Source organism: Macaca nemestrina (genome assembly GCF_043159975.1).
Source record: "Macaca nemestrina isolate mMacNem1 chromosome 4 unlocalized genomic scaffold, mMacNem.hap1 SUPER_4_unloc_7, whole genome shotgun sequence".
Lineage (NCBI taxonomy): Eukaryota > Metazoa > Chordata > Mammalia > Primates > Cercopithecidae > Macaca > Macaca nemestrina.
In genome coordinates, this window is record NW_027257561.1 from 370,424 (window position 1) to 397,652 (window position 27,229).

General features: G+C 46.3%; 1 pseudogene; it reads left to right on the forward strand.

Annotated features, from left to right (window-relative positions):
* Nucleotides 1–1,822: 1,822 nt before the first annotated feature.
* LOC139361072 (SH3 domain and tetratricopeptide repeat-containing protein 1-like) overlaps nt 1,823–27,229 on the forward strand; it is a 39,390-nt pseudogene continuing 13,983 nt past the window's right edge.

Sequence of the window (27,229 nt, forward strand, 5' to 3'; positions counted from 1 at the left end):
CACTGTAACCCTAAATTCCTGGGCTCAAGTGATCCTCCCGCCTCAGCCTCCTGAGTAGCTGGGACTATAGGTGTGCTATCCTTAGCAGTCCTCTCGCCTCAGCCTCTCAAAGCACTGGATTACAGGCATGAGCCGCCACACCCAGCCCAGTGATTTTTCATTATTAAGATCAAGGACGGGTTCCCTGGCTTGGCATTCAAGGCTCATGATCAGGGCGTGATATGCAAGTTTGGGTTCAGTGTTTCCATTCCCACCATCAGCCTTGCGTTCCAGCTTCTTTCCTAAGCCCTGTTCTGAAGCCCAGCCTCAGAGCTGCACTTAGAATTTATACCTTCTCATCTCTTCATCGTCTTCGCCTATGTTCTAATCTCCATCTGGGACATCGTCTTCGCCTATGTTCTTATCTCCATCTGGGACATCATCTCCACACTTCCGCCTCTTTAAATCTTCTCTATCCTTCAAGACTTGAAATACTCATTTCCTTTACATGATCCCTACTCTGACATCCAAGCTAGAATTAATCTTTCTTCCTTTGAACTCTGATAGTGCTTAATATTTTTCATTCTTTAATTATACGGCAGTCCTGTGTGTTAGATATTCTTATTCTCCCAGTTTTTCATAGTTTCTTTGAAAATATTTGCTGTAGTCATGTATTTTGAATATGTAATGTGAGCGACATTCAAAAGGTCCTGGAGAGTGAAAGGCAGTCCTACTCCCATCACTGCCCTGTGACCACTGTTGCCAGTTTTTGTTTGTTTGTTTTTCCAAGGCAGAGTCTTGCTCTGTCACCAGGCTGGCGTGATCTCAGATCTCTGCAACCTCTGCCTCCCGGTTTCAAGGGATTTTCCTGCCTCAACCTCCTGAGTAGCTGGGACTACAGGCGTGCGCCACCACGCCCAGATAATTTTTGTATTTTTCGAAGAGACGGGGTTTCACCATGTTGGCCAGGATGGTCTGGATATCTTGGCCTCGTGAGCCACCTGCCTCAGCCTCTCAAAGTGCTGGGATTACACGCGTGAGCCACTGCGCCGAGCCTATGTGTCTTGCTTTTAAAAACACAGATGTTGGCATAAGATAAACACGGTTGTCCGCCGGTAAGTATTTAGGTTGTTCCCAACCGTTTGGATTAATCAATGCTGAGTTGTACATAATTCTTGCATATTTGCGTGAATATGTTCATAGGATGCATTGCTAGAAATGGAATTGAGGGATCCAGGGTTCTGCGCATTTTAAATTTTGATGGGTGTTGCTGGATTCCCTTCCGTTAGGGCCATACCGTTATCTCACTGTCAATGTGTAAGGGCGCCTATTTCTATTTCCTTGCCACAGTTTCTTCTCAGCTGTTTTCTTTGACATCACACACACACAAATACCCCTTGTTCCAAAAACATGGACATTTTACATATCTACTTAAAGTGTGCATACACTGATTGAAGCTCTGTGTTGCAGTGATATGTGCTGCTAGGATTGTGGCTCTGTTTCGAATCTGCTAGCCAGGCTATGGCTTTCCAGTCAGGTATTTTTTGTTTTGTTCATGCTGTTGCTGTCATTGGGCTGTGTGAATTTCCCTCCATTGCCCATCCAGATTTCCTTTCCGGTGGGCGGGCTTAGTGTCTAATCTGGCAGCCCTGTTTCCTAGTGACCTGGGCCGAGTGTCTCATTCGGCAGCCCTGTTTCCTGGTGATCTGGGCTGAGTGTCTCTTTCGGCAGCCCTGTTTCCTGGTGATCTGGGCCCCATGTCTCATCCAACAGTCCTGTTTCCTGGTGATCTGGGCCGAGTGTCTCATCCGGCAGCCCTGTTTCCTGGTGATCTGGGCCAAGTGTCTCATCCAGCAGCCCTGTTTCCTGGTGATCTGGGCTGAGTGTCTCCATGAGAAGTTGCACCCATCTTCTCCAGTAGTGCATCTTTTCACAGCAAGCAAAACATTTTCACCACGTTTCCAGTGGGACAGGCACTAGCTCTTTTCTGGGCATCAGGAGACCTGGCTTTGTTCTGGTTCAAGCAACAGCTGGTGAGTTACCAAAGACAATTCGCATCTGGCCCCTGGTCCTTTTCTTTATAAGTAGAATCACAGTCCAAGTGGGCATCACTGCCCTGGTCTCTCTGTGGTGCTGAGTGTTGTGGGGATGATGGCTAAGTGTCACGGTGCATTTCCACCACTAGGGGATTACAGGCCAGCCAAAGACACAGGAGGAAAGCTAACAGCCCCGGGCAGGTACACAGAACCAGAGGAGTTTGGAAGGGTGGTTCCAAGCTCCTTGGTGTGATTGATGTGATCACAATAAACATTTTATCTCTAAGTCTTGGACCGTTGGACCAAGAGAAGAGAGAGCTGGTGTTGAGTTGTAGTGAGAGATGCGTGGTTCCTGTACCTGCTGAACCTGGCTGGGACTCAATTCCATTGAGTCCCATTCCATTTAACCTTCTGTTTCCACCTTTTTCATGCTCCTGCTTGTTTCTCCAGAAAAAAATGCAATAAATTCCTTTCAAAAACTTTACAAAAGCCATAGACGCTTATTGAAAATAGTTCAAATGATATGGAAGTCAGAAAGATAGTGAGTGTTTTTCTGTTGTGTGTTTGGATGAATGTATCTTTGGGGTAGTCACTATTAACACTGGGTGTATTTCCTTCCAGATCTTTTCCAGTGTGCCTACAAATGTGTATGTACACACTGTAAAAAACAAAATAGTACCTGATCAACATTGAGTTCCCCTATTCTCACTGCGTAGTCGGCATGGACATCATTTCATGGTGATACGATGAGGCCGGATCGACTCCTTTTGTTCGCTGGAGTGGCAGGTAATAATAGCTACAGATAACTCACCTTCAGTGGGCATTTACCATGTGACAGGGTCTGTGCTCCAGGCAGGCTACATGAAGTGGGTCTTAAGGCTTTTTACAACAATGCTATGGGTGAACACAGTAATTGTTAACATTTTGCAAATGATAGAATTGCAGTAGAGAGAAGCAAAGCTGCTTGCTCAAACTCATGGCACGATTCCTGAGAGAGAGAGAGAGAGAGAGAGAGAGAGAGAACACTTTTAAAACAGTTGTTGTTATAGTCAGTTGATTTATGATCATTTCAAGAAATAGTGCATTCAGTGAATACATTTCAGGGTCTGGTACAGTCTGGGAGCTGGTTCTGAAAATGCTCTGCGCTAGAGGTAAGGGAGCGATCCATTGGCCCTGGGCTCCTAGTGCAAGGAGGGAGGTCCCGGGGAGAGGGGGCATGGAGAGGAGGTCTCTGAACAAACCTTGCAACATCCATTTCTGCTGAGTCTGGTCCGAGGTCTGGTTCTTGACATGTACACTTTTCAGAGATACTTGGTTTTGATTTTTATCATGGCTCAGCTGAGCAGCCATGGTTGCAAACTGCCTGGAGATGTGGTCTGGCAGGCCAGTGCTATGCCCATCCCTCCCGCTCCTGCAGGAGGGGAGTCATCCTGGGACTAGAGGGCTTCGCCTGTAATCAGCTATCTCATAATAAGTGGATTTGATGCTGGGTTCGCTAGGTCAGGAAATTTCCCATTTAGAAGGAAAACTGATACTTGTTTTTGGGTTTTGCTGAGGAGCCACAGGGTTTAGAGCAGGGACTGGAAGTTTGTTGAGACACACGTGAGTGCACTCAAACATCTTCCATGAAACGTGGAAATAAAGACAGTGTTCCAGAGAGGACCCTGGCTTTGGGATATAAATATTTCTGTAACAGAATGGCACTGGCTGTCTGCTGTATTTTTTTCTCTGCTATTTTGGCAAGTTTTATTTGGGTGTGTGTCTCCTGTACAGAAGGTATGACATCAGTTTTTGCCACCAAGTATTTACAGCCGTTGGTACCTCCTGTGTGGGTCACTTTTGTGCCGTGGTTTCTTTGGGGAAATTGTAGGTCTCCTACCCAAAGCACATTGCCCATTTCAAGGTGCTCCTGGTTTCTGAACACCTGTGGCAGTGCCTTCCATGTGGGTGAAGCCAGCAGAGAAAGTACCCCTCCCCAGGAGGTGGGGACTGGTGATTTCCTGAGTGAGGAGGCCGGGGATGAGCCCTGGACTAGAACTTGTGTCCGGCTGCTTTTCCTTCCCCTCCTCTCCGTCCTATTTTGCCACCATCCCCACTTTTGAAAAATTTCTTATTAAAAATTAAGCAACTATTTTGGTTTCCTTTATTCGCTATTCCTTGCTAATCGTACGCAGAGTGAGCCTGGGACAGTGGAAAGGAAAGTTGCACTTAGCTTCAGATGATCCTACCAGTCCCGCATTGAAGGGTTTCTGCCAGGCGGCATTGTCAAGTGGCGTTGTGGAGGTTCTCCTTTCAGTCCTCAGCATTAACCAACAGAGGCAGGTGGTACTTATTCCTGGTTAATGTTGAGGAAGTTGAGCTCAAATTGGCTAAGGGAACTTCCCAAAGTCACATAGGAAGTAGCAGAGTAGAACCAAACACAGATTGTCTCTGAATCAGGCAGGTTGTCAGATTCCAAAATGGGCTCTTAATTTTTGGAGGTCAAAAAGCTGAACAGACACAGATATTTCTTTTTTCTTCTTCTTCTTCTTCTTCCTTTTTTTTTTTTTTTTTTTTTTTTTTTTTTGGCGCTAGGGTTTCGCTATGCTGCCTAGGCTGGTCTAGGCTCAAGCTGTCCTCCTGCCTTAGCGTTCTGAGTGCTGGGCTTACAGGTTTGTGTCACCACACCCAATAAAACAGACATTTCTTTAAAGAAGACATACAAATGGCCAAAAAATATGTGAGAAAAATGCTCAGTATCACTTATAATCAGAGAAATGCAAATCAAAACCACAGTGAGGTATCATCTCACCTGTTAGGATGAGTATTATCAAAAAGACAAAAAATAGCAAGTGCTGGTGAGGCTATGGAGACAAGGGAGCTCTTACACACTGTAGGGGGGTGTGCACTAGAGCAGCTGGCTGGGCGCGGGGCGCACGCTGACATCTCAGCACTTTGGGAGGCCGAGGCGGGCAGATCACCTGATGTCAGGAGTTTGAACCAGCCTGGCCAACATGGTGAAACCCCATCTCTCCTAAAAACACAAAAATTAGCTGGGAGCGGTGGATCACACCTGTAATCCCAGCACTGTTGGGCAGCTGAGGTGGGTGGGTCACTTGAGCCCAGGAGTTCAAGACCAGCCTGGCCAACGTGGTGAAACCCCATCTTTACTAAAAAATACAAAAATTTACCAGGTGCAGTGGTGGGCGCCCATAATCCCAGCTACTCAGGAGGCTGAGGCATGAGAACTACTGGAACCCTGGAGGCGGATGCTACAGTGAGCAAGCCGAGATTGCACCACTGTGTTCCAGCCTGGGTAACAGTGAGACTCTGTCTCGAAGAGAAAAAAAGAAAAAGAGTAAGAGTAAGCTAGGGCACCCACTATGGCAAACAGTATGGAGGTTCCTCAGAAAACTGCAAATGACTTCACAGTGTGATCCAGCAGTCCCACTACAGTGTAGATACCCAAAGAAAAGGAAATCAGTGTCGGAGGGGCATCCGCACCTCTATTCCTACAGCACTGTTCACCATAGCCAAGATAAGGAATCAGCCTCGGTGTCCAACAGCAGATGATGGATAGAGAAAATGTGGTATTTATACACAGTGGAGTACTATTCAGCCATAACACAGGAAGAAGTCCTGTTATTCTCAGCAACATGGATGGAACTGGAAGATATTATGAAATAAGCCAGGGACAGAAAGTTACACAGCACATGTTCACTTATGTGGAAGGCAAAAAGGAGTGGATCTCATGGAATTTGAAAGTAGACAGAGGATCCTAGAGGGTGAGAAGGGTCGGGGAAGAGGCAGATAGGGAGAAATTTGTTAAAGAATACAAAATTATAGCTGGATAGGAAAAAGTTCTAGTGTTCTATAACATAGGATGACTATAGTTAACAAGAATATATAGTTTCAGGCTGGGTGTGGTGGCTCATACCTGTAATCCTAGCACTTTGGGAGGCTGAGGTGGGTAGATCACCTGAGGTCAGGAGTTTGAGACAAGCCTGGCCAATGTGTAGAGAAACCCCATCTCTACTAAAAATGCAAAAATTAGCCAGGCATAGTGGTGGGTGCCTTGTAACCCCAGTTACCAAGGAGGCCGAGGCAGGAGAATAGCTTCAACCTAGGAAGCAGATGTTGCAGTGAGCTGAGATCACACCACTGCACTCCAGCCTGGGCAACAGAGCCAGACTTTGTCTCAAAAAAAAAATATATATATATATATAGTTCCAGATAATTGGAGAAAGGGCATTGAACGTTCCAACAGAAAGAAATGATAAATGTTTGAGATGGTGGACATGCTAATTATGCTGATCACATACATTACATGTATTATAACATCACTCTGTGTACTTCATACATATGTATAGTACACAATTATGTGTCAATTAAAAAAGAAAAGCTGAACTTAGATTGGAATGGCTATGAAGTAGCTAGCTTTTTCATATTTTTGATATAGACCCTAGGCATTTATTTTAAGTAAACTACAGTTGGCTTCAGGAAGTGTTTAGTATTTGAATTGTAGCCTTGCATTTTATAATACGGAGAAGTAAAACTGTAGGCTTGCTTTAGATACAGTCACAGGGGTTTGCCGTGATGACTTTTTTATGTAATAAGGGGGAAATGTACCTTAATTAATAGGCATATATGATCATTTTTCTCCCTCGTACACATTTTTAGTTGTTGTCCAGGCGTTGTGATACTTATGTAAACAGTATGCGATACCTTAGGGAGGAATCAGAATTTTAAGGTAAGAATACTTAGAGTTATATATGTTTCAACCTTTCAAACTGGACATTTTACATGTCCATTATATAACTGTAATTAAATTTTCAAAAAGACAATGTGTGTCTTTAATATGGGTGATGCTCTAGCTTTTTTTTTTTTTTTTTTGGAGACAGGGTCTCACTTTCTCCCAGGCTGGAGTGTAGTGGTGCGATCACGGCTCACTGCAGCCTCAGCCCCATAGGCTTGAGAGATCCTCCCACCTCAGCCTCCCAAGTAACTGGGACCACAGGTGTACAACACCATGCCCAGCTAATGTTTAAAATATTTTGCAGAGATAGGGCCTCCGTCTGTTGCTCAGGCTGGTCTGGAATTCCTGGATTCAAGTGATTCTCCTGCTTCATCCTCCCAAAGTGCTGTGATTACAGGCATGTGCCACTGCCTGGCCCCATATAAGTGGGATGATGACTTGAGCCTAGGAGTTCCAGACCAGCCTGGGGAACATGGCACAAGACCCTGTCTCTACAAAAACTAACAAAATTAACTGGTCATGGTGGCACCTGCCTGTGGTCTCAGCTACTCCAGGAGGCTGAGGCAGGAGGATAACTTGAGCCCAGGAGTCGAGGCTGGAGGATAACTTGAGTCTAGGAGTCGAGGCTGCAGTGAGCTCTGATCCTGTCTTTGCATTCCAGCCTGGCTGACAGAGTGAGACCTTGTCTCTTAAAAAAAAGTTACTGGCTACCTGATTATTCATAGGAAAAAAACCTGAACTCTGATCGAAACCTCATACCTCGTACAAAAATTAACTCAAAATGGATCATGGACTAAAATGTAAAATGCAAAATAAAGATGAAAAGAGGAGCTAGAGACTGGGAGAAACTATTTGCAAACCACATGTCTGATGAAGGACTCATATCTATAATATATAAACAACTATCCAAATTCAGCAGTGAAACCAAGTCATCTAGTTTGAAAATGAATAAAAAACCTGAAGAGACATTTCAGATAACATATAAGCTCATGAAAAGATGTTCAACATCATGAGCCATCAGGAAAATGCACACTAAAGCCACGTCACTACACACCTATCAGAATGCCTAAAATAAAAAGTAGTAACAAGAGCAATGCTGGTGAGGATGCGGGGAAACGGAATCACTCACACTTGGCTGGTGGGAATGGAAGATGGTACAGCCATTCTGGAAAACAGCTTGACAGTTTCTTAAAAAACTAAACCTGCAATTGCTGTAGGAGGCAGCACTCACATTCACGGGCAGTTATCCCAGAGAAATGAGGACTTATGTTCACACAAAAACCTATATGTATCTGTTCATAGCAGCATTATTTATAAAGTCTAGAAACTGGACACAGCCCGGAGACTGCTCAGCAGGTGAATGGTTAAACAAACTGATGCACCCAGGCCCCAGATACCACTCTGCAGTAGTTAATGACGTCCTTGTTCATCAGTCTTTCAACCTGGAAACCACCATCATGCTTAATCCCCTTTTTTCCATCCTGGGACTGAGTGGACTTCATTTTGCATTTCTTTCTAATGCATTTTCCCTCTGTCCTTTCTGCTTGAGCCTCATGCCTCATTGGAACCATTGTAAGAGCCACCGAATTGTTTCTCTGCCTCATCATGGAATCCTTTCTACACTTCATGCCCCGCATTGCCATTGGAACAATCTTTCCAAAACATGAACAAACTAACTTAAAAGAAATATCCCAGGTAGCCTTCCAAATAAGTACAAGCTTTCTGTTAGAAGTTTGACGTCTTGTCTATAGGGAACCTCAGGACTGTAGAGAGACAGATTTGCTGTCTGCATTTTAAGATCAGGCAGAAATCCCTGGAGGGGCCCATGTGGAATAGTGGCACAAATACTCGTTCTAGAATCAGAAGCCCTCATATCCTGGTTCTAACACTAGCTGGATGTTCTTGGGAAAGTTTTGGTTTCAAACCTCAGTATGAGGAAGCATCATCAAGGGATCACACAAGGCTGCTGGGAGGAGCAGATGAGGGCCATGGTGAACATGCTGTGTAATCCGTGAAGCACGTCGTATGTGTGAGAAGTGGAGCTGTGTGGATAGCGGTTCTGGAATCATTGTATGAAAACGATGGAAAGCACATTCGTAGTTCTGCCTGATGATACCACTGGGCACCTGGGTTGTACACGCCTGCAACATGGGTGAGGCCCGGGTCAGTACAGCTCACAGTTTGGTTTTCATGCAGTTAGAAAGGCCCGAGAGGACCCTTCCCCCCTCCAGCTGTAGGAAGGAGGTGGCTGTCTCCTGCTTATATTTGGTGGGATTGTCTGTGGCTCCTTGAGGACAGGAATGCAGGGAGTGGGGGAAGAAAGCCGGCCTGACTGCTCGCTAGTCAGCCTTCCCCCAGGGAAGAGTGGAGGGGTCATTTCGTGGTAACTTGCCAAGTCTTTCTTAACCCATCTGCTCTTAGAAATGACCAGCATGACAAGTAAAAGACCCATTAGAGACAGATGGGCTGTGTGTCCCGTGCGTTTATGGCTTTGTGGTCTCAGAGCTGCCAGAACTCGATAGCTTTCTGGGGAATGCTGGGTCAGCCAAGGGGCTGAAAATAGTGAGAGGAAGAAAATTCCCCCTCGCTGCTCTGGTCTGGGAGTGATTAGTGAGTAGAGCGGCATGGAGGGCCCAGCCGTGGGGTCCCTCTCAAGCACACCCTCACTGCAGTGGGAACGCGGGTCTCAACCTCCCTTGGCCTCCGTGATTTTTGTCTGTCACATACTCACCTCCAGCAGGGATGTCTATGGTGATGAGATGAGGGAGCATCGTAGCACATGTGGCACTTAGTAGGCTTGTGGTGAGTGGACGCCGGCATCAGTGGAACAGGAGACTGGGCGCTGCGTGTGGACGCACTCACGTACTGGTGGCATGGGTGGACAGAGGAGAGAGGGACGCTCTGCAGTTCTCCTTTTGGTCTGTCACCCCCGCTGTTGTGAGCAGAATCCGGGAGTGTATTCTGTTGCCCCAGTCAACTTGGTAGGCTGATTGCTCAATTTTCTGCTTCCACTTTTGATTTCTTAAGAATGGGAAAACGAATACTTCAGATACTTTTCTGGTTGATGCTATACATTCCTTGATATCAGCTTAATGCTTTTTAATTTCTATGTATTTTGGATGTTGGAGCTTGCCTGACATCTGTGCTTTTATGTCTCAACCTCTCGCGTAACTGTTGGCCACACCAGAACCAGAGAGAAGTGAGTAGACCGATTGGTAGCAGGGCTAGGACTGGAATTCCCCAGCCTTTTGGCACCCAGCTGGCTCTGTTTTCTGTATTGCACTGCTCTTCTCTATTTCGACCCCTGTTAGGACAGTGGATGTGAAATGTAGCCGGGCGCTTTTGGGGGTGTGCTAGGAGTGTGGCAGATGCCTCAGACTGGCATTTTCCCCTGATTCTGAATTCTCATGGCTCAGAGTCAGTCTCTAGGCTACTGACTGGGAAGATGCAGGAAGTTGTTTTGTATGACAAACTATGCCAGGGCATTTTTTTCACCCGGCAATTTGTTTGGTTTGGACTGGAATAAATCTCTGATCTTGGTTTCTTTGTCTATATTATTAGGGAGTGGAGCCTGACTTGTTAACTTAGCCCAATTCATAGTGCTTAGAATCTCAGTGAGTGTGTGTTGAACTGAGAGGAAGTGTGAGAGCATCTTGGACAGTGGTTTGCAAACCTAGCTGCATCTGGGGGGCTGTGAAAAAAGCATGTGTGCTTACTCCAGACCAGTTGAAATAGAATCTGCAGGAATGGAGCCTGGGCAGGTATAGTGCTGTTAAAAACCCCCAGGTGGTTCTGATATACTGTAAAGGTTGAGTAAAGGTTGAGATGCCCTGATCCACAGTGAATTGGAGTCCTGGATCATAGACATGCCTTATGCTTTCACCAGCTTAGAATGGTTCTTGTGCTTTAGAACTGTGAAAAAGTGTTATGCAAACAAATGTGGAAACAGCCTAAATGTCACATCCTGTTATTACCTGTCATGAAGTATATTTACCAGTTACTCACTCTACTCTGATCTCTACCCATTCCACCTTTTCTTCATGGAAAAATAATTTGACAGTTGGTTATGTAGAACCAGAGTAAGTCTAGTTTGATTGGCGGGAAACGATTTTGGGTATGAAGTACTCTTTAGGCATTTATTGAACTCTTGTTTGTACCACCGCTGTGCTGGACAGTTTATAAATATTACTTCTTTAAACAAGGCCTATGGAGTCAGGCTGCCTGGGTTTTGCTAACTAGCTGTGTCATTTGGGGCAACTTTTTAAGCTTATATAAACCTGACTTTCATCTATGAAATGGGATGACAGGGGGTCATGATCATCTCACAGGATCATGCAAATGTGTGTGTAAAGTGCTTAGTTTGGTGCCTAACACATAGTAACTACTCAGTAAAGTTATTATTACACCATCATCATCATATTTAAATGTAAATATTAAGAGCTAATAAATTTGTAAAAGGTACTATACCCTTACCCCTTGAACCAAAGACTACTTTAGTTTTACGTGGTTGGGTTTATTTATCACTTAAATATTGGCCTCTTGAATACCTTGAATTTCAATTGAACGTAACCAGAGGATTTCATAATTGGACCGTTGCCTCTGGAAGTTGGAGCTTTGTTTGTTTGTTTGGTTTCACTTCCTACACTAAGCATATGGCTGTGCACATCTTTATGATGACTTTTGGTACTGGGGAATCAAAGCTTCATTCGCTTTTTGGAGGAGATGACCTTATGCTGTATGAAGCACTCAGACTTCGTTAACTATGTACCATCCAGACAAGACCAGGTGCTTCCCACGGCAGCCTGTCCTTTTCTTATCTCTCTCATCAATCTAGCATGTTCCTTCTATTCCTCTTTATATTAGAACTTCTCTTTGAACAAGGAATGTTGTTTTGTCACTGCTAGGTCCCCAGCAATTAGTAATGCCTAGCACATACTAGGTGCCTCCTGAATGTTAATAGGTGATAATCTAGCAGTACACAAGATAAATCCGCAGGTTGAGATTTAAGCTGTGTGGTATGAAGGCTGCATTGACAAACTTATTAAATCAATTTTGTTAATACAAGTTTAACATATCTTAGTAACTGACTTAGTTCAGGAATCATTTGCTGAGTGTCTTCTAGGCCAGACACTGGGGACAGAAAGGTAATAATATATGATCCCTGCCTCATGTGCAGGAAGTCTAGTGCGATGGACAGATGCGTGCTAATGGCTGCCATGGAATACAGTGAGTATTAGATAAAGGGGCACCCTGTGTGCCCTTGGAGCATAGAGCAGGGCTTGTGTTCTGGGAACATGGGCTCCATGTGAAAACACAATTTAAATTCTCTTTTTTCTTTCGTTTTTTTTTTTTTTTTTTTGAGACAGAGTCTTGCTCTGTGGTCCAGGCTGGAGTACAGTGGTGTGATCTCGGCTCACTGCAACGTGCTCCCCCCAGGTTCAAGCGATTCTCGTACCTCAGCCTCCCGAGTAGCTGGGATAACAGGTGTGTGCCACCACGCCTGGCTAATTTTTGCATTTATAGTAGAGATGGAGTTTCACCATGCTGGCTGGGCTGGTCTTGGACTCCTGACATCAGGTGATCCTCCCGCCTCGGTCTTCCAAAGTTCTGGGATTATAGTCATGTATGTATTCATCCTTTTAAATATCTGCGGGTAGCATTTAACTTTAAATGGGTACTAATTAAACTATTGAATGACTTTAGTATGGATTGAATGACTTTGCTCGGGCCTCGTTTTTAATTTCCTTCATTAGAGAGAAAAAAAAAAATGCAGGTTGAATATCCCTCATCCAAACTTCTTGGAATCAGAAGTGTCTCAGATTTTTTTCCTTTTTTGGATTTTTGAATATTTGCATTATACCTGCTGGTTGAGCATCCTGAATTCAAAAATCCAGAGTCTGAGCTGTTCCAATGAACATTTCATTGAGCATCACCTCGACACTCAAAAGTTGAGGATTTCAGAGTTTCCAGTTAGGGAGACTCATCCTGTATGGGTGCTGGGTTGTTGCAGGAGTTTTGGACCAGAGGTTGGGTGACTAGGCTTTGGTTTTCGCTTTGTTATTAAACGGGCTGTTTTATTCCATAATCTCAGCTTTAGATCCCCCGGTTGTCAAAGAAGGGAACGGGCCATCTGATGTTTAAGGCCTCTGTTAGTTCTGACTTGGAGACACCTGGCTTCCGTTCATCTTCCTTAGGAGTGGACAAAGAATATGGGAATTTTGAAATCGTTAATCAACATCTACAGGGTCATTGCAGCCTGGTTTTGGGTAAGGTCATCTTTAGTGAGCCCAGGGAGAAACAGTGGTTTAGCTGTCAGCTGAGAGGGGTAAGCGGTCCTATTAATTTTCCTCTGTGTTAGTGAAAGCATTGTTAAGTGTCACAGCGTTAGTGGAGCTGGCTGGAAAGAGGAGGGGAACTCACTGTTACAGGTTATATTGAATGTCTTTTCAGTCACTAAATGCTTTTTATGATATGTTTTTCAGGATTTCAGTGTTGTATGATTTCTCTGGGTTAAGCACAGGAAATTTAACATCAGCAAAAAAGAATGCTCTTTCTTTTTTTTTCCTTTGAGATGGAGTTTCGTTCTTGTCGCCCAGGCTGGAGTGCAATGGCATGATCTCAGCTCACTGCAACCTTGGCCTCCTGAGTTCAAGCGATTTTCCTGCCTCAGCCTCCCGAGTAGCTGGGATTACAGGTTCCCACCTGCATGCCTGGCTAATTTTTGTATTTTTAGTACAGATGAGGCTTTGCCATATTGGCCAGGCTGTTCTTGAACTTCTGACCTCAGGTGATCCTCCTGCCTCGGCTTCCCAAATTGCTGGGATTACAGGCATGTGCCGAGATGCCTGGCCTTGAATGTTCTTTCTATGGGAATTTACAAAAGCCAGCTTTTGAGTCTAGTGGCAGAAAACCTCTTCATTGTTTAGCTGTGCGGTGAGCTTGGAGGGCTTCAAGCCCAGCTGAAAAAGCTGTAGTATTCTATGTCAGTTGGCTGTCTTGGAGAACTTAATGAGCACTGGACTGGAGTGATACTGTCAGAGTTCATGAGCGGTTTGAGGCTCTCAAAGCCTAGATACTGCGGTTGCCCAAATACATCAGCTGGACTCACTATTTCTCTCGGGAGTCGGGGGGTGGAAAATGCTGTGGTCTTAACTCTGCTCTTAATTTTACAGTGCTGTTATTAATGGTAAGAATGATTTCATACGTTTGCATTTTGCTTCGTAATTCACAGAGAATTTTAAAATCTGTTATCTGATTTTATTCCCTCAGCAGTTCTGTGAAAAAGGTAGAGCACTTTCATATCTTCTGTTTTTCCATGATTCTCTTGTGGCTCACAGAAGCTAAGAGCCTTCACCAAGGTGAATGAGTTGCAGAGCTGGGAGTAGAGGCTCAGGCTTCTAGTGACCCTGTTTCTTCCTTGATAGCTTGCCCTGGTGGCGCTATGCTCAGGTAATTGCGCATGCTCGGTTTGGTCTTTTGTAAATCCCTGCCTCATTTCGGGGGAAGTTCTTGGGAGGTTTCTATTCATTTTGGAGCATTTAAGTATTTTGTCCTCTCTCCCTCTTCCCAGATGCATGGGCATTTCTGCAGGCCCCCAGGCTGGCTCTTTTGCGTGGGGGCGTCTCCTGTCTCCACGTTGCTTGCACGCCCCGGGGCCCCCTCGTGCCTGCCTCCACACTGCAAGCTGTTTGATAAATGTTACTAAGTCAGCATCGTTGTTTTCTAGAAATGGGACGGGGTATGGATGGCACGTTCTTTTCTGTGTGAAGTCTGCGATTGTATCATTCTGCCTTCCCCGTGTGTGCTCCTTGAGGGTGTCGCTGTGCTGCGGTCATCTGTGTTCCCTAGGGTGCCTCCCTTGGAGTTCGGGCGGTAGTAGACATGCAGTCAGTGTTCACAGCCTGAATGAGAGGAAGGCCAACAGAGCCATTAAATCTGGAAAATGACAAGTGAGGGAAAGGAATTTTTATTGAAGGCATGTGAAAAAGAAATCTTTTTAGAAAAGTTGACCTGTTTCTCAACTGGAGTTGAATTTCAGCTCAGAAAAGCAACTGTGTGCCCAGAGGGCTTTGGGATTTCAGTTTGTGACAGATGAATTGAATTTGTTGTTGTATGAATGTATTATCCTTTTGTGGTTTTATTAGGCCTTTCTCCCAAAAGGAATCGATTTTTCTATAAAAGTCAAACTTCCTTTTTGAGAAGTGTAACACTAATTGTATGGGATGGTCTCCCAAAAGATTACCTGCCAGGAACCAAACACACTGCCTGAGACTCACGGCCCCTGGTTTCTGCCTGTGCAGCTGCAGGGCAGAGAGGCACGCTCGAGCTGAAATCAAGACGTGTGTCTGCATCTTCTCTTTCTTGACTGCTGTTTTGTCTCTGAGCTGGCCTGCTTTCAACGTCTAGGAGCTTGGTGGGTGTAGACACATTACGGTATGGAGGAGGGATATGGTGTTGCCACAGCCAGGAGACTGGCTGAAGTCTCTGTTCTCTTCCTGCTCACTGCTCTGACTTTGTATGAGTCACATTTGTAGGGCTGTGCACAGCGGCTTACACCTGTAATCCCAGCACTTTGGGAGGCCGACCTGGGAGGATGTCTTGAGCCCAGAGTTTGGAACCAGTCTGGGCAACATGGTGAAACCCCATTCCTACAAAAAATAAAAATTAAAAAATTAGCCAGGTGTGGTGGCTCCTGCCTGTAATCCCCGCTACTGGAGAGGCTGAGGTGCGAGAATCACTTGAGCCTGGGAAGTCGAGGCTGCAGTTAACCATCATCACGCCACTGCACTCCAGCCTGGTCAGAGCAAGACCTTGTCCCCAAAAAAACAAACAAACAAACAAACAAAAACCCATTTGTAATAGTGGCAGTAGTTAACTTTTGAAAGTTTGAAGAAAAGTTTCTAAATAACCTGTGACCATGGACAACTTACTTAGCCTTTCTATGCCTCAGTTTCCTCATCTATGAAAAATGAGAGAATATGGTACTGATCTTACAGGATTTCAATGAGAACTAGACGAGATCAAACTCAGAGCCTGGCACCTCGTGAGTGCACACTCAATGTTATTATTTCAACATTTTAGAGGAAAAAGAATGCTAATGGGTCACTATGGCTAAACATAGTCTATCACTGGTGTTACTCATGCTATTGGAAGGAAGTTGAATTCCATATAGATAGTGTGATGGAGAAAGTATTTTGGGCATTGGCAGTATTGATTCAAAGAACAAAGGATGTGTCTGTCCTGTGTGGAGAGCCGTTTCCGCTTGTTTCTTTAAATGCTATGGGAAAAGCAGTGGACCCTGTGCTCTCTGCCGGACAGCTTCAGTCTCCGAGTATTGATTTGGCCAATTGTCGCTCGCTGTCATCATGGCAGCAGCAGTGGAAGGGACAGCTTGTCTTGATTTGCATTTTTGGGTGTTTGTGCTATTTATAGACAATTAAGACTTGGAAGCCTGTTTATGGCAAGCTGGCAAATTCAGCAAAACATGGAAAAACCTGTTAGCAGAGTTTGCACGTGTGCGGGCACAGAGCAGCCAAATAAACACACACGTTTTCCTGTATTTTAAAACCCTCTGAAAAAAAAAAAAAAAAAAAAGACATTAAACCATTGCCCAGATGGCTTATAGAGCTAGAGCTTTTTCCTTGAAGTACATGAGTATGGCTGTCAGACATCTGAAACCCGAAACCATCTTAAAACATCATTTGGATGCTACCCCCTCTCCGCCCTTTTTTTCCATTTGTAAGGGACAAGGATGCAGGAAGGAAAGTATTAGTTTACAAAGGCTTTTGTTACAATTAATCGTTCATGTTCTTTCTTTCGGTATCTTATTCTCTGTTTACATTTTTTTTTATTTTTACATTTTTTGAGACAGAGTCTTGCTCTGTCACCCAGGCTGGAGTGCAGTGGCATGCTCTCAGCTCACTCCAACCTCTGCCTCCCAGGTTCAAGTGATTCTTGTGCCTCAGCTTCCTGAGTAACTGGGATTACAGGTGTGTCCCACCACATCCAGCTAATTTTTATGTTTTTAGTAGAGACAAGGTTTCACTGCGTTGGTCAGGCTGATCTTGAACTCCTGAACTCAGGTGATCTGCCTGCCTCAGGCTCCCAAAGAGCTGAGAATACAGGTGTGAGCCACCGCGCCCAGCCGCTGTTTCCATTTTGTAACACTAGTGTCACCCCAGTGTAGGGTGGCTAGGGGTATTCTTCTTTCCTGTTTCCTGGTGTATTTTCCTCTACAGCGTTGATCACTCTTTAACATACTTTTTGGTTGTCTGTCTCTACCTACAAAAATATATGTTCGCTGTTATATCACCAGTGCCTGGCACGTAGATAGTCAGTCAATATTTGTTGAATGAATGAATGAATGAATGGGCTGAAAGAACCTTCTTCTTCTTTCTTCTGTCACTTCACACCATATGCTTTTGGAAAATGCTATATGAACAGGGATCGTAAGCAGCAGAGGTTACACACATGGCTGTGGGATAGCCCATCATCCTCAGATACTTGTCTGGAAGGAGGTGGAGTACATGAGTAGAAATGATACAAGATAACTTCTTCAGGAAATCAGCCAGGTGTCACAACTTTTCACATAGGCGTGTGATGTTAGTGTATGTGTGTATGAAGAGCTGTCGTGGCCTAGAATCACGGGCCTTTAGATCCCTTGTACAGATAGAAAAGTAAAGGCGGAGGCCCAGGAATGCTGTAGGCCACCGAGGTAGAGTCCCTGTCTATCCTTCTCAGTGTCCGGTCACTTCTCAGTGCACTCCCCTCTTTACTGCTAAAGCCACTTTCCTTGACTCTGAATGTGTAACCACAAGGGAGAAAATGTACTCCAGGCTCACAATTTGTGGAGAAAAAGCCCAGCACCTAAAATAATGTTCACGAAGTTTGTTCCTGGAAAACGTGGCCATTTCTATCATATCTTTGAATTTCCCTCTTTCTCATACATTTTATAAACAAGACAGTAGAAGGAGATTCGTGAACAGCCACTTTAGAACAAGGGGGAAAAAATCAAACCTAGAACATTCCAGTTTCTGTTTTCTTCTCAGTTTAGGGCTGAGGCACTTTAGCTTCCTGTCTAAGGGACTACTCAAATCTGATTAGAAGCCATTGTGGGCTGGTAATTATCCGTAATTTTAGGAAGACAGATGCAGCACCAACTCTGTTCTCTGATAGTAGGCTTATGAATTTTAAATTTGCATGGCAGGAGAATCAGATGGTGAGGTGGGATAAGCGTTCAGATGCTTGGTCATTGATAGCTTTTTACTTCCACGTATCACATGGGGATTTGGGACTCGGGAAGCCCGCTGAGAACTGATGACTATCTGTCCCCTGAACAGCTGGGGTCTTTTTCATCCTGAGCTCAGAAAGATCGCTCCTACTGCAGCCAGGGAAGACAGGTTGTTGACTGGTTAGAAATCATGGCAGGTTATTTTCTCCACCCGCAGTTCGCAGTTGAAACGCAGAGCTATCAAAAAGTTGTCTTCTCTGTTGTATTTCAAATCTGAGTGTTTAAAAATTATTTAAGCAAATTAAGCATTTCTTTAACGGTAGTTGTGTGTGTTCTTGATGCGAATGAGAGGTGCATTCCCTTGTAAAATCTCTGGGACTTTATAGGAGTATGTGAGCCTTAGAACAGAAGTTGGTTTTCTAGATGATCACGTAAATATGATGCTGAGCACTAGACAAAGATGTTGATTGAAGCGATTTAAAAAAATTTTTTCTGAGTTCAGATTTTACACCAATATTTAGAAAATCAGCAAAAGAACTTGGAGGAATGTTCTCAGGCATCCAGTTCAGCCCCCTGCGCACATTGTCATAAAATCCGAGTGTGTGTACAGGGAGACGCATTCCTTTCTGTTCTCATCACTGGTCCTTTCCTGGCTCTGCACCTGCCTGTCATGCGCGTCCGTGCGAAGAGACCACCAAACAGGCTTTGTGTGAGCAATAAAGCTTTTTAATCACCTGGGTGCAGGCGGGCTGAGTCCAAAAAAGAGAGTCAGCGAAGGGAGATAAGGGTGGGGCCGTTTTATAGGGTTTGGGTAGGTAAAGGAAAATTACAGTCAAAAGGGGGTTCTGTGGCGGGCAGGAGTGAGTGTCACAAGGTGCTCAGTATGGGAGCTTTTTGAGCCAGGATGAGCCAGGAAAAGGAATTTCACAAGATAATATAATCACTTAAGGCAAGGACTTCATTTTCACTTCTTTTGTGGTAGAATGTCATCAGTTAAGGTGGGACAGGGCATTTGCACTTCTTTTGTGATTCTTCAGTTACTTCAGGCCATCTGGGCATATACGTGCAAGTCACAGGGGATGCGATGGCTTGGCTTGGGCTCAGAAGCATGACATTGCCCTCTTCCCGACCTTCCCTACCTTTTCCCTCCTGTGCGGTTCTCTCACAAAGTGAATGGCCTCAGCCACAGCTTCTCTGCAGCTGCATCAGACTGTGGCGACAGGAGTGGTGGCTCCTGCAGGGCCGGCTGTCCCCACGGAGCCCAGTCTTGCTTGCGGCTGGAACCTGGTCACCATTTGCACCGAAAGTATGTAATTCTACAGAATGAGAGCCAACATGCTGGGAATGGAGGTGTCTTTATCACGGTGCTCTGCATATTTTAATCTTGGGTAGAAAGTATGGAAAAGTATGTGATACCTGTGGTTTGATGTCAGAAGGACATTGTGAACTTGATGTGGACTGAGAATGTTCAGGTGCAACAGGCACCCCGGCTTCATTAAATGAGACTTCCCCACCTCCCTGCCAGGCATGCATAGGTGTATGGCCACATCTTATGTGTCATCCTTATCTAGAGTGCGCCTTGTCATGCTTAAAGTTACATGATGATATTCTGCCTCATAGAGTAGGTCCCAAACCGCATTCAACACAGAAATATACTCTTGCTATTATACATAGAAAGGGCTTTCATATACCAAGCGGGAGAGCAGTCCTAAAATCTGGGCTGGAATCACAGAAGGAAGGTTTGGGAAGCAACAGATTCCCTAGTCCAAAGCTGGTTTTTGATGAACCTAGAAACAGGACCAAGAGAAGTGAATTTCCCTAAGGCCCTGACAGTGTCTCACGGTAGCATTTGAACCTAGCAGTTTCTTGACCTATTTCTTTCAATGATTAGTCATGCTTCCTCTGATTCCTATATAAACATATTCCTCATTCATTCTTTTGTTTCAGTGAATTATTGTAGTGCTACCACGTAACAGTATTGGAGTCAAAATGTGGCAGTGTTTATCCCTTTCCAAGGTTTTTAGTTGCACAGTTTGTCAAAGTTGTGCTAACAGTTTCTTGTTGGTTGCAAGGTGTCCTTTCAGAAGCCAATTTTGTGGTGTATTGACGTTGATTGTTGGAGGTAGTTTGGTTAGAACGTACTTCGAGTGGCTGGCGTGGGCCTGGGGAACAGTGACAACTGCCTGCTTCATGGGCAGAGATGAAGTAATTGCTTCCTGGGAAGTACCATCCTCCTGGCCACACTCTCCAGCCCATTTCGTTTGTGTTGGTTTCCTCGCATCTGCACGTTTCTGGCTTCATGTGAGTCTCATTTATTGTAGCATATGACTTCAGGCTGTGGGGAAGAATGGCCATTTTAGCACAGAGATGCACACAAAGGAACAACTGGCTAAATGTGAGTGAAGACATTCTTAGAGGGGGTTTCATTTTTTTTATTCTTTAACAGGCAGTCTGGGAAGCATTCTGGACATGTGGCCTGTGCTGTCACAGTTCCTCCCTGCAGGATCCCAGATGTTTGGAGATTGTAGTGATAACTATTATCATTGAGAATGTCATTCTCACAGGCTCTAATAAGTCAGGATTTATTCAGTGTTAATTTGTTAAAGACAACTGTATTTCTAGCCTAATCCATGTGAGACGTTTCTCCTGGCAGTGTTGCTGGGGGTATTCCCGTGGCTTAGTCTTCGGGCAGCACACGCCTTTGAATACTGCTGAAGCTGTGAGTACCCAAAGCGCACTGGAGTACTTTTGCCATACGGGGTGTTAGTCACTGATACACGTCTCAGTCAGACCTGATGGATTCTTGATCCCTTCCTTTCTTAATTTTTTAATTTTTATTTTTTATTTTTGTTTTTTAAGAGCATAACCCCTTAGGTGGCCACCATGAATCTCTGGTGTTTTCAGTTGGCTGCAGCCTATTTGCCGTCTCTGGTTCAAACATATTCGAAGCCTGATGATGCTTCCCTCGGTTGTTCTTCTGCTGTGTGACCTCCGTGCCCGCAGGGTTCAAGAGTGTCAGAGCTGGGAGCCACCTTCACAACTACCAGGGTTTCCGGAACCTCCTTTATCTAGCCCTGGGGACGGAAGAGGTGTCATCAGAGTCGGAGGCTTATTAGGGTTACACGCCATTGATAACAAATGAGGAGGTTTTCTTTTATATAAGGGGAGCTTCTTATAATGTGCTTTAGTAGGGTAAAGAAGCTTTTGAGATTTGCTTTCTCTGGAAAGATAATTTGTGATCCTGCTGTTGCTTTCAAGAAAAATATAATTTGCATACCAGTGCATGTTGTATTACTGAGCACTGGCTGACAAATGGTTCTTAACTCATCATTCACTCCGCCACTGTTTCTTGAATGGCGTATGTGTGCCAGCTGTAGTAGGAACTTGCTAGGCTCTAGGACTAACCCTTATGAAATAGGGGTCCTGGGGGAAGCAAATGCATATAACTATAAACGTTTGAGGGGATATCAGAGGGGTGCCTATAGGTACAAAAGTTTGTTCATTCATTGTCCCATCTAGGAGGTTTTGTGTCTTAGCAGCGTGTTCCATAGCAACCCATCCCTCTATCAAAATATTCATCATGTTATTTTGAAATTCTCTGTTTAGGTATGTGTTTTTCTGACTACATTTAGAACTGGTTAAGGACAGGCTATGGGGTATGTATTATATATATCTACACACACACATATATTTATATATATACACATTACCATTGTAAATATACTATATATTTATATATATACTCATATATATATTTCTCCCTCTCTATATATACATACACACCACACACATATATATACACACATATATATGAAATACACACACACACACACACACACACACACACTTCTACTGCCAAGCACAGAAAGTCAATACTAGGCAAGAGTTCTTTTAGTGTTCATGAAAAAATAGATGTGTTAGTTGAGAGCGTCCTTAAGTTGCCAGGGGAAAGACAGGATGGATTCACAAAGGGAGATAGTGTGTTTTTTTTCCTTTGTTTAACTCTTGAATTCGAAATAATCCAGACTTATGGAAAAGTTGCAAAAATAGTACAGAGAATTCCCATATACTCTTCCCTCAGATTCCCCAAACATTTCACCCCATTTGTACTTTCTTTCTCTGTGGATATAATTTTTTTTTTCTGAAATGTTTGAGAGTGGAAGGTAGCATGCAGGCAGGGTGAAAGGCGGAAGGAGAGAGGTGGGTTGGGAGGCTTTTTTTTTTTTGACCTTCTGAGATGGCGTTTCACTCTTGTCACCCAGGCTGGAGTGCAATGGCACGATCTTGGCTCACTGTAACCTCTGTCTTCTGAGTTCAAGTGATTCTCCTGCTTCAGCCTCTGGGATAGCTGGGATTACAGGCGCCCACCACCATGCTTGCCTAATTTTTTGTATTTTTAGTAGGGGCATTTCACCATTTTGGTCAGGCTGGTCTTGAGCTCCTGACCTCTGATGATCCACCTGCCTTGGCCTACCAAAGTGCTGGGATTACAGGCATGAGCCACTGTGGCTGGCGATTGGGAGGCTTTTGCAGTAACCCAGAGCGCTATGATGAGGGCTGGACCTGGTTGGAAATGATGAGAAAGGTGAGAAGTGGTTAGGTCTGGCATATATTTTGAAAGGAGAGTTTAAATGGGTTGGATGACAAGAGAGAGAAAAAGAAGTTTTAAGGATGATGTCAAGGATTTTGGCCTGAGTAACTGGAAGACTAGAGATGCTGTTATTGGGATCGGGAAGACTATGGGAGGAGTGGGTTATAGCAGGGGGAATCAAAAGTGTGTTTTCGGCATGCTAAATTTGAGGTCCAAAAAGGGATATCAAGAAGTGTTGGCTGGGCGCGGTGCCTCACGCCTGTAATTCCAGCATTTTGGGAGGCTGAGGCGGGCAGATCACCTGAGGTCAAGAGTTCGAGACCAGCCTGATAATTATTAAAATCGATCATTGATGTTTACTAATTAATCATATTATTGCTCCTGATACTGCAGGGGGTGTATACCTACCTGTGATGTTGTTCCTAATATCCAGGGACAGAGAGCATGATTTTAGTTTTAATATCACAGTAGGTGTACACTCACCATGTGAAACTGATCCTAATATCCAGGGGGGTAGAATATGACATGACTCCCAACATAGCAATGAATGGACAGCCACCTGGTGATATTACTCCTAATATACACAGAAGAAGCGTATGATATTACTCCCAATATCCCAGGGAGGGTACAGCTCTTCTGTGATATGGTTCCTAGTATCTGGAGGGGGAGAGGATGATAATAATTCCAGTATCACAGGCTGTGTTCACCCGCCCTGTGATATTGTTATTAATATTCTGGAAGGGAGAGGATGATATGATTCCCCATAGAGCAGGAGGCGTACACCCAGCCTGGGATATTGTTCCTAATATCCATGGAGAGGAGAGGCTGATGTTACTCCCAATATGGCAGGGGGTGTACATCCACCCTGTGATATTCTTCTTAATATTCCAAGGCTGAGAGGTTGATACTACTCCCAGTATCGCAGACACCGTACACCCCCATGTGATATTCTTCCTGATATCTGGAAGGGGAGAAGATGGTATTAATCCCCATATCGCAGGAGGTGAACACCCACTTTGTGATATCTTTCCTAATATGCAGAGGGAGAGAGGATAATATTATTCCCAATATTGCAGAAGATGTACACGCTCCCCCATGATATTGTCCTTAATATTCCAAGGCACAGAAGACGATGTTACTCCCAATATCGCAGAAAGTGTACACCCCCCAGTGATGTTGTTCCCATGATCCAGGAGGGAAGAGGATGATATGACTTTCAACCCCTGCACCCTGCAATGCTCTCACCCTGCAACACCGACACCAGCTCAACCTGACATGGGACCAGAGGTGCTGGCTGGGGGTGTTCATTGCTTCTCTTTTCTCCCTTGCCAGACTCAGTAGAGGAAGCTGAGACCGAGCAGCCGCAGGAACAAGGTAGGTTTTGCCCGTGGCTCAGGCTTCCTCTGGTTATGGGCTGGGTCTTGGAGTAACACCGGGGGAGGGGACAGAGCTGAGTACAGTGGGCAATGGATGTGGCTGTCACCCCTCTGTGGTGTGGGCCGGGGACTTGAGGGACATCGCCTGAGGTGGGCCTGAACCTCCCGTCTACTCTGGCACTGGAGGCCGTGGGGTCCCACACTTCTTCCAATGAACATGCTGACCCCTGCCTGGTCACCGACCGAGGTGGGACATCCTTTCCACTGCTGGAGACCACATGTAGCTGTGGGTTCCTTCTTCATGACCTGGAGAAGCTGCAGTTCACCCTGTGCTCCGCCTCAGAGATGGGAGGCCACACTGCCCTCAGCGGGTAGCAGAATGCAGAGCTTTAGGTTGCAGGGGCCTCAACTGAGGTCCCTGAAGGGTCTGCTCCTTCCTGAGGGGAGCCAGTGGGGAAGGGAAGGCTGTTGTAGGTTTGCCTCAGGGAGGGGGTGGTTCCACCCTCTGCCAAAGTCACTGGAGCAAAGGCACATGGCTCTCCAGCTGCCCCGGAGGCCAGCGTAGTGGCTGGGAGGGGCTGTGTGCCTCTGCCGGATTGGGGAGATTTCTTAGCTAATCTAGTGTAGTCAAGTCAGACATTTGCTTCTAAATCATATTTATTTATTTTTTTAATTCCAAGGCTTTACAGATGAATAAGGAGGCAGTTTGTACTGAAAATATTTTTTACATGTGAGCTTGAAACAGAGAGTCTGTTTAAATCTAGTTTTTTCCTTCCCAGTAATGCCTCCTTTCATCCCAGGTTTTCCAACAGGAAATGCGCTTGTTTGCTCACCTCTGGGAGGGGGCTTTGGCTAGGAATCCACCAAAGCCAGCAGGCACCAGTGGGCTGCTGGAGCACGCTGGCCTTTGTTAACCCTTTAGGAACTGTGGGCTTCAGGTTTTCAGACCATTGAAGGTGAAGGTGGCCACAGGGGCCTGGAAGCTTTCCCATCCTTCCTGCAGCGATGGTCCGTTTCCCTGCACGGAGATGGGTACATGGGTACAACAGCCCTGTCCTGTGCCGTCAGTGGCTTTACCAATTTTGCATAGCAGCTTTTGAGCTGATCAATAGCTCTGATTGGCTGTTGAGGATTTCATGGATTCCTGTACCCCACCGGGGGGCCCAATATGCTGACAAAAGTTACATTTGTAGTTGTAGTGCTACATATACATGGGTCCAGTTAGAAGGCTTTGATTCTTTCTAAAGGGAAAGGCATCTCTGAGGGATCACTGAGCTGACATAGTCTCCTAAAACCATGCTGTGAGGTGGGCGACAAAGCAGGACAGGAGGGTGATTTTGTAGGAGAGTCGGGCCACGGGCCTGCGTGTTCTCTCTGTCCCCATAGTGCCGGAGTTCCTGTGTGCTCCAGGCCTGGGTTTGCATTGCACATAATTCTCAAGGGCTCATGGCAAGCTGTGCCAGGGACACAGAGAGAGGGGATGTGGGGACCTTGTCCCCAGTGGACCAAGGACTCAATGCTGAACTCTAATCTGTCTAGGTGTTTTTGTGACTTGCAGAAATACCTCCACCTTGCCTGGGCCTGGAGCCACAGGCGACCCTGCCGAAGGTGAAGAATGTTCTAGAACAATGCAAGACCTGCCCAGGCTGCCCCCAGGAGCCAGCATCCTGGGGTCTCTGTGCGGCATCCAGCAACATGAGCTTGCAGGACCCCGAGGAGCCTTCCTTCTTCTTGGAAGCTGAGGACGACTGGGAGGACCCAGAGGCCCTGACCTCACTGCTGTGTTCCTGAACGTCCCCGGGTACAAGGCCAGCTTCTGTGGCCTGTACGGTGTGGCATGGCCATGGCTGAGCGGCATGTTCTGCAGCTTTAGCGACGAGGAGGAGCTGACTGGGCGCCTGGCACAGGCCTGAGGGGTGGCCAAGAAAGCTGGCCTCTTCATGGCCCTGGCCAGACTCTGCTTCCTCCTGGGGCGGCTGTGCAGCAGGAGGCTCAAGCTGTCCCGGGCCCGGGTGTACTTGGAGGAAGCACTGGGGTCCCTGGAGGGCAGCTTTGGGGACCTGTTCCTGGTGGTGGCTGTGTACGCCAACCTGGCCAGCATTTACCGGAAGCAGAACGGGAGAAGTGTACACAGGTTGTTCCCAAAGCCATGGCCCTGCTCCTGGGGACGCCGGGTCACATCTGCAGCACCGAGGTGGAGGAATAGCTCCTGCAGCTGGCCCTGCAGCAGATGGTGGGTGGCCAGAGCCTGCAGGCCGCGGCCCGGGCCTGCTTCCTGCTGGCCAGGCACCATGTGCACCTCAAGCAGCTCGAGGAGGCCCTGCCCTTCCTAGAGCTGCTGCTGCTTTTGCACAGGGACTCGGGAGCCCCAGAGGCTGCGTGGCTCTCAGACTGCTCCCTACTGCTGGCTGACATCTACTCCTGGCTCCTACTCCTGGCCACAAGTGCCTGCCCCACCTCGTGCTGAGCCTGTGTCATGGTGGCCTCATTGAGGACACAGGACTCACTGGCCGGCTCGCTAAGAAGCGTGAACCTGGTGCTCCAGAACTCCCTCCAGCCCCACAGCCGCCCCACCCAGACTTCCCACTACCTCAGGTGAGCGCCGGCCTCCCTAACCCCAGGCACAGGCCACGTGCTGCGCGGCCTTCTCCACACCAGCCTGGCCCAACTGTACAGCCACCGTGGCTATCACGGCCCAGCCATCACCTTCATGACACAGGCGGTGGAAGCCAGTGCTGTTGCCGGAGTCTGTGCCATCGTGGACCCCCTGGTGGCCCTGGCCTGGCTGCACGTGCTTCATGGACAGAGCCCGGTGGCCCTGAACATCCTGCAGTATATTCAGGATGCAGTGGTGGCCAGCGAGGACCAGGAGGGTATGATTGCCAACATGGTGGCCGTGGCTCTGAAGAGGACAGGCCAGACGAGGCAGGCAGCCGAGGGCTACTACTGCGCCCTACGGGCGGCTTGGTACCTGGGCCAGCGGAGGAACCAGGCAGTGGTGCTGGCCAACTTCGGGACCCTGTGCCTGCTCTGGGGTGCCAGAAGGCTGGCCCAGCACTACCTCCTGGAGGCCGTGCGGCTGTTCTCGAGGCTGCCCTGCAGGGAGTGTGGACAGGACTTCACCCACGTGCTCCTGTAGCTGGGCCACCTCTGCACCCGCCAGGGCCCGGCCCAGCAGGACAAGGGCTACTATGAGTGGGCCCTTCTGGTCGCCGTGGAGATGGGCCATGTGGAGAGTGAGTGCCCCAGTTCCCCCTGTGCGCCTTCCGGGGCCACTCGGGT